This window comes from Pithys albifrons, chromosome 1, assembly GCF_047495875.1.
Source record: "Pithys albifrons albifrons isolate INPA30051 chromosome 1, PitAlb_v1, whole genome shotgun sequence".
In the NCBI taxonomy this organism is placed as follows: Eukaryota; Metazoa; Chordata; class Aves; order Passeriformes; family Thamnophilidae; genus Pithys; species Pithys albifrons.
The window spans coordinates 67865201-67873166 of NC_092458.1; positions in this window are offsets into that span (position 1 = coordinate 67865201).

The window sequence follows — 7966 nt, forward strand, 5'->3', positions numbered from 1 at the left end:
ATTTTTTTGCACTTGTTATATTGATTTGAAGAAAAAAATTAAATACCCTTAAAAATATTTAGAACTTCCTTGAAGCAAAATTCTGATACAAATCCAGTGGGAAGCACATAGATACACATCACAAGCCTGGCTAAGGTTGTGCCAGGATTCTGAAACCCTTTACCAGGATGCATAGTCTCATGGTGAAGGAAAACTGCCTATATGATTGCATTTTTTGCATAGCTTTTCATAAAGGCTTTGCAGGAGGGGCTTTTGTAGCAGGTTTCTTCACAAAAGAAAGTAATTTTGAACTATATCTGATGCATTGGTCCTAGCTTCCCTATGGAGATTATGCAATTACTGAAGTTTGTTCATGGAATTAATAGAGAGTATCCGTAATGGAGACCATGAAATTTAGGTCTCAGTTGTGAGTTAAAAAATACCAAACAGTATTGCTTCCAGATCTGTGAAGACTTCTTGCTGATAAATAATACTTAGACAATGTGAAAAGAAAGAAATAATATCCAATTTGAATTACACATACATTTCTGACATAAAAACCTACCTAAGTACAAAACTATTATAGAGTAAATCTAATCAATTAGTACAATACTTTTCTTGACACATCTGTTCAGCAACTATACAAAGAAGCCCCATTTCTAGACTGCTTTGCTGATGGACACCTCTGCCTTTTCTGCCTATAGGTAACCTGGCCACAGGGGCTCTTCCTCTTGTTCGGGGCCACATTGTCTTCCACATCCTGCTCTGAGCACAGTGCATCACCTGTGCTGCTTGCTCCTCACTACCATAAATAAGCTTTTCCCTTTATTTTGAATTCAGTAATAAACCAATATATCTGCTGTGTCCATTTTTGCTACCAATGAGATTATCAAGGCTGTTAAGTTTTGTCTTCCGTTGAAGGTGATGGCTATATTTACCTTCTAATCAATTTAAATAAACCAGGCCAGCACGGATTATCCTTAGAAATCTGACTGTGCTTGTTATTTGAAGAAAACACACTTAAGTAATGAGAGCTATGTAGACTAATTCAGCATTGCTTCCCTCTTCAATTTTTACTTTAATATTTGGCAGTGAGGAAATGCAAGTATCATTAGGGCTGTAAAATAGTCATAACTGTGTGTTTAACACCTGACAGTGGTATAGACAAATCTGTCTGATAACATCTTAAAAGCAGTGAGCTCCTGTGAATCTCAAGTAACCTTCCATGAGGCCAGGGTGGCAAGCTCAGAAGAGGAGGTGGAATAAACTAGGTTTCTAGCACACAGAGTCTTTTCAGACAATTCAAAATCTGAAAAGAATGGATGTTTTATCTCAGGCAAGAAACAACCACTTTTAGTCTTGTCATAAATATAGCACTTTTTCAAAAAGTAGGAGAGCTAGACTGACAAGTCTACAAGTTCTGTGTTTACCACTAAGCCTTTTATCAGTAATGCATGGTCATTTTAAAGTGGTTGACTTCACACTGAAATGGCTACAGTTTGTACTTGCTGGCAGAAGGGAAACAAAGAGGCCACAACTGAACCACAGGCTTGAAAAAGAAGCAATGCAAATTAGCCCATGTTACAGTACCACAAATGGTTTCTGCTGTGGCTTCGGAGTACTTAATGTGAATGCATCTGTCCTGCACTATCTGCATGACACAGATACCCCCACAACCTCTGAAACTTCTCATTGAGACTCTTCTGGGAAGCTTTCCTTCCATAGGGGTTATCTGAACTGGAGTGCTTCCAAAGAATCAGAAGGGCTGTTAGTGACCTCTGGAACATCCGAAGGTCTCCAGCCCAGTCTCCTGCTTGGAATACCTCCTATGAGACCAAGTTGTTCAGGGCCTCTTCCTGTTAACTTCTGAGTGTATTCAGAGATAGAGGTTCTGCCACTTCTCTGTGTAACCCAGATCCTCACGGTAAAAAACCCCTTTCTCTCTATTGAGTCAGAATTTCCCATGTTACACCTTTTATTAACTTCTTCTGCTCCTACAGTGCACCTTTGAGAAGCATGTGGCTCTGTCTTTTCTGCAGTCTCCCCTTAGGTAGCTGAAGACAGTGCTAAGTATTCTTCTTAGTTGTGCCACAAAAATTAGAAACATAACTTTTTTTTTGACCTCAGAAACCTTAAACATCCATCTTGCGGTTGGAGGTGTCATCAGTGAAGGGAGGTTCAGATCAGGCTGAAGGTATTCAAACCTACAGCTCAACATCCTCGGACATGGCCTAAGCTCAGATGGGAATTAGTCTACAGAACTTCTTCCCAGTTCTGCCATTGTAAGGAAAGGTTGAAGACTTCAGAAACCCAAAGAAAGGGAAGAAATAGTGGGAAGCCTGGATCTGGAATTAATTTGCATTCTGTTTTTTGCAGCAGTAGCTGCATGAATTTTGAATGGAAAAATAATTTTGCAACATGTATTAGTGGTACTGGGAGCAGAGACTTGGAAGTTGCAGGGTCGTCAAGATGTACAGTCAGAATTCTTCCTTTTGATCTGTCTCTGTGGCCCCAAGAATCTTTTCATCATTTCATCTCTCTTCAATGGCTCCTCTAGGGAGAGAGGTGGATAACCACCATAAGGACTATTTTGTTAAAGTGTTTGCAAAAATGCTCAGAAAAAAACCCCAAAGTCTAGTTAATGTTTCACACACTGCTGTCTAAGAGAAATATGTTATTAATCATGTTTATCATGAGACTGATGAAACCACTAAGACATTTTACATAAGGATTTTTCCTTGCAAATTAAACTTGAAGGATTGTTGTTAACTTGAAGACATTGGACAAACTGAGAATGACAGACAGCCCTGCTCAGTCTCATGGATTTAGGAAAGGAATAGACATTAAAGATAGGATTCATCTGGCCAAAGGCAGATAGATGTCTGATGGACATAAAAAAATTAATTTCCTCCTAAAAATATCTTTTTCTTCCTAGTGACGGAGAATCTCAGATGCTACCTGAAATGAAGCTCATGCCCTGAGAAAGAGAGGCAATACTAAAGGGTATAGCTCACAGTGAACCTACAGAAAAAAACCCACCCATGTTGCATTATTTAGGGGAATGAAACAGCTGGAGAAGTAAGTGAAGAAGGAATACTATGGAGGGGGCCAGTACAGAGGAGAGGGAAGCTCTAGGTAGTGTAAGGAGAGACTGGCTGTGATGGTGAGAAGATAGAGAAGAGAGAGGCAGAAGGGGACTAGCTAGTCAATGAAAGATGTACAGAGTCCCTGAGTGTTCAAAAGTGCTTTGGCAGCTGGCCCTTCTGTCTGAACATAAATCTTCCCATCAGGCTGTGAGCATGACTGGAGGATATAATCACCAATGGGCCCCTTTCTCTGTATAGTTCTTGGCTGTTTGGTGGCATCTTTGGCTGCAACCATTTCTTTTCCGTGCTGCCTCCACATGCTGCTACATTATGCTCCTGTTTAGCACCTGTGACTCCATCAGATATCAGGTATCAGGTTTTTTCCATCCACTGTGTTTCGATAATATCCTGCCCTTTGTGTGAAAAGGACAAGGAGATGGCACTAGGGCTAGATGTTCCCCACATCTAGGTGCCGCAGGGCTGGCAGCACATGGGATTTCTCCCCTTACATCTTTTGTTTCTCCAGCCAAGTAGACTTCAGACAGGGTTATCTAGTTCATCCAGTACTGAGATATCATTAAATGACTCCTTGCTTAATGCACACATGACTTAAAGTGATCAGAAGTTTTGCTTCAAGACAAAATAGTAATTGCTTTGAGCTGCCTGGAGGTATACACTATTTCAAAGCTACCATTTAAGTCTTATCCAAGGAGGGAATTTAAAAACACCTGTCAGTGCAGTGCATTTTAAATGAATCCCTGTGAAACAAACCCTTGAAACACAGAGCTCAGTACTTAAACTTTGATATATCAGACTCACAATGACTCAATAAACCAGAAAACCATTCTAAAGACACAAGGAAAGAAGCTAATGGTCCAATAAATGTAGTTGGCAAGCAAGATTTAGAGTAGTAAGTGGCTGTGCCAGAGGTGTGAAGGGGCATCACTGCCCAATCACGGCAGATGATGAAGAACTGAGGTTTATGAGAGCTGCAGTAGCCCCTAATTAGACACAGGCCAGGAAAGCATCATGGTTTATTTAAGCTGGCCCTCTGAGTTCTTCAAATATCCTAGGAGGAAAACTCACACAGTTGTGTGCCATACAGAGTCCATATCATTTAGATTTCTTCCATATCATTAGATTCCTAGAGTCCCAAAGACAGATCTGAGTTACCTGTTCTGCACTGTCTAATCCCTAAGGAATCTCTCCAGGGTCTCACAAAGGATTTTAAGTTCATAAACTTAGCCTGGAGAAATCAAACTGCACCCACTGAAAGTATATATTGCCTTAAAAGAACAAATCGAGCTTTTCCTATGGCCAAATGTGCACTTAACGTGTTGGTTGTTTTTAGAATAGCTGATTTGACAATGCTGGATTTTGTGGGGTTTTTTCTCCAAACCTTTAACTTCATTGTAAGCTTTGAAGTCTGCACATAACCATGAAATGACTCAATAAAAATTATATAATTTTAGAATTAAAAATTCACTGGGAGGTCTCAAGAGCCAGAGTTTAGCACCAAAGATAGTGGTCCATCAGAGAACATCACATCAGGACATTTAACTCTTTCTCCTGAACTTTTATGTCATGGTTTATGTTTTTTACAGATGGCCAGACTGTACTTGCTCTTTGCATTGGTGTACAGGGAGGTGGATTTCCCTTGCTAATGCGTATTATCCCACTTCTGTTCAAGTATACACCTTCTGGAGTTGCAGTCTGGTCTCTTGGTATGTTCTTATTCAGACAGTTTGCATACCACATTTTATCATCTCATTTTTTCTATCATGCCTTTTATTGTGGACTTATAGGACTATAAACACCTCAGAGGTTTTGCTGAATATAATGTGTTTGAGGCTGTCATAATTGCCTCTGGTTTCCTACTGCTGCATCCATGCATTTGTAGCTCCACTGCAGTCTCTCCTGTCCTCTGGCCCTGCACATCAGATGCAGATGAGCTGTGGTCCAGCAAGCTGCTGAGCTCTGCCACCTTTTGGGATCTGCTCCTGAGTAAGGTGCCATTAATGGGCTGCAGCTGGAAGACACAATCAGTAGTCTTCATGCTGCTGTGTTACCAGCCCTCCCTGCTTCCACCCTCACAGCTTGAGCAAGGACCTAATAATGATGTGTTCTGGCTTTTTTAGGCCATAATTTTTTGTCACCCACTTGGGAAACAGAAAAAGACAAATTGCATTGGTGAGGCTCAGCATCTGTAAGATACAAGTTTTACAGGATTTATTTGCAATTTTGTTTTCTTTTGCAATTATTGTAATTACATTGTCCATGTCCCACTGCAATCTCAGAGACAGTTCAGAAGACCTGAACTGCAGAGTTGTCTGCATTTGAAATATTCTTGCATGTGAAATAGAACATCACGTGAAACAAACCACGCAATTCATGCATGGTCCATTAAAGGGAAGATTTTTGCAGATGCTAATCTCTCCTCCCTCACAGCTTATTCTACACAGGGCTAGAGTACAGAGGTGCAAAGTGCTTGTTATTGTCTATTACCTAATGCTAAACATGCAACTGAGGAATCTGTTCCTGTGTAATCAAGACCAGATGAAAAGCTGTCTGACCTGCTGATGTCTGAAATAACAGTTTGTTCTCATTCCACACCATACCTTCCAGGCAGTTATAATGATTTGCCCAGAAGTCTGCTGCTACTCTGTGTATGATCAGGGAGCTTCACTGAACTTGAGATCAAACATTTAGAATATCATCCACCCTGAGCAGAGGCAAGAGGATTTTTGTTACTTTTGATATCTGAATTACTATGTTTAACCAAAATATCTTTAATTGTTTGCTTAATTTAACTTTTCAGAGTAAGAAAGCCAGCACTCTGTGTATTACCTTTCCACAATCCCTGTAGGACTTTGATGTTATGTTTATTTGTAGACACACTCCCTCTGGAAATGTGGGATGTAATAAAACTGTTTTAAGAAGAAGAAGGTACATTTATATTTTTGCACATATTTTCATATGCAGGACTTCCAGACTGAAGTGGTTTCTGAGAACCAAAGTGATTATGGAAGGTCACAAACAGCTGCAGTAGGTTATCATTAGGTGTCAATATTAAGTCAGATCATGATTAGCCAGTACATGTGAGTTATGCAAGTAGTTTTGGCTCTTGGCTATTAAGAAGAGATATATGGCTTCTATCTCGCCTGGCCCTGGAAAGCTGTTCCTCATATGAATGTTTTCTGCCTGCTTTGTTCAGATGGGGTTCTTGGTCCCCTGTGGCAGCTCCCAGTTCACTTCTAGGACAGCTCGTTCTGCCTGAGACATTGCAGGTGTTCTCCAAAATTTGTGGCTGCAGGGACTGAGAATCAGACAGACTGGATTACAGAGAGTACATGTGACCTTTCCTCAGGATTTCCTACATCAGTGGGAGTAATAAGACTGTAAAATCTAAAACATTTCACAAAGAACTGGATAATAAAAATAATTCAGTGCTACAGGACTGGCTGGCTCAAGCCACATCAGTCTGAGACACAAGTCTTTTCATACCTTTGCCTGGCTCCAGGGCAAAGGAAAAGACAAGGGAAATGCCTTTCAGTCCTTCCTTTTCATTTTTTTTCTAATTATTCCTGGATTTTGCATGGGTTTCTTGGGGTATTTGCTTTAGATGACACATGATGAGCATCGCATCCCTGAGATATAGGTCTGCAGTATACAATGACCAGTTGCACTTCAGCAGATGAGGTGCAAGTGTGACCAGTGGGCCACTGCACAAAGATGTGACAGGCCAGTGACTGTATCAGCATGTCCTTTCAGTGTCACTGAGCTTAGAGGTGGCCTTTCCAAGCCTGGCCGCCACTCCAAGGCAACAGGGATGTATTTGAGCTTTCACTACTGGTATTATCTTTGCTTTCTAAGTAAGATAAATAGAGAATTTTATTTTGATTTCAGTTAAGTCTGATACTTCTCAGAAGTGCTAATTCAGTCATTATTGCCATTGTGAAGATCTGGCTTTGTGCCCAGCATTTTGATGAATTCTGACTCCATTGATTCTATCAGAAATATGACAAAATAGAAAGCAAGTGTTTTTGTTAGAGAGCATTATAAGATGCTGTGAAGATGAAAAGACTTGTTACACACCATTTTGATTTTTAACATGAACTGTTTGGATTTATAATGTGATACTAAAAGCCTGTTTTGTTTGGGCATAGTATGGACTATGCCAGTTGGTAAGAAGAACCAAGTCATGGAGTCACAGATGCTTTGGAAATTTCTGATCACCTACCTGCCTAGGGCAGGCATATGTATTCTCAAGGAAAAATACCATGCAGCCCATTTCTCAAGTTGTCAGTAGGGGTCTGTTTCCCACTTGTCCTACCCCCTAATTTCTGTTTTTTGCTTCTCAAAGAATGCTATTCTGGAAATACAGGTCAATGAGGAATGCAGAATCTAGGAACATGAGACCAATTTGACTCTGCAATCTTCCTCAGCAGCCATGTTGCATCTTCTACCTTTCTTTGGTTGTTACATCTCTGGTTTTGTCATTTTCTGGAAGCACAACATTTTTTTCCCAGCGAAGGAACATAACTATTATGCAGGTTGATGCCACAGTGGCACATTTGCTTCATCTCTGCCAATTCCTTTTGGAACAGAAAATAATATGGAAATTGCTGATAAAACAGTAATTAATTATCTATACTTATTTTACTAATGCTGAATCTAGATTCTGTCTAGCTCCAGACTCTGCAGAAGGTTGCAAGGCAACTGTGGATTTTGATTCTGATCTCCCAGGTGTTTTTTAGCTCAAAGCCCGCTTTTAAGTCAGTCATGGTCTTTCAGCATGTCACTATCTCGATGCAGGTTTTGTACCTTTAATCCCTTGTAAGCATAATTAGACAGGCCTGTGTTTCCCAGAAGTGCCAAAGAGATGTCAATCCCCACTCACT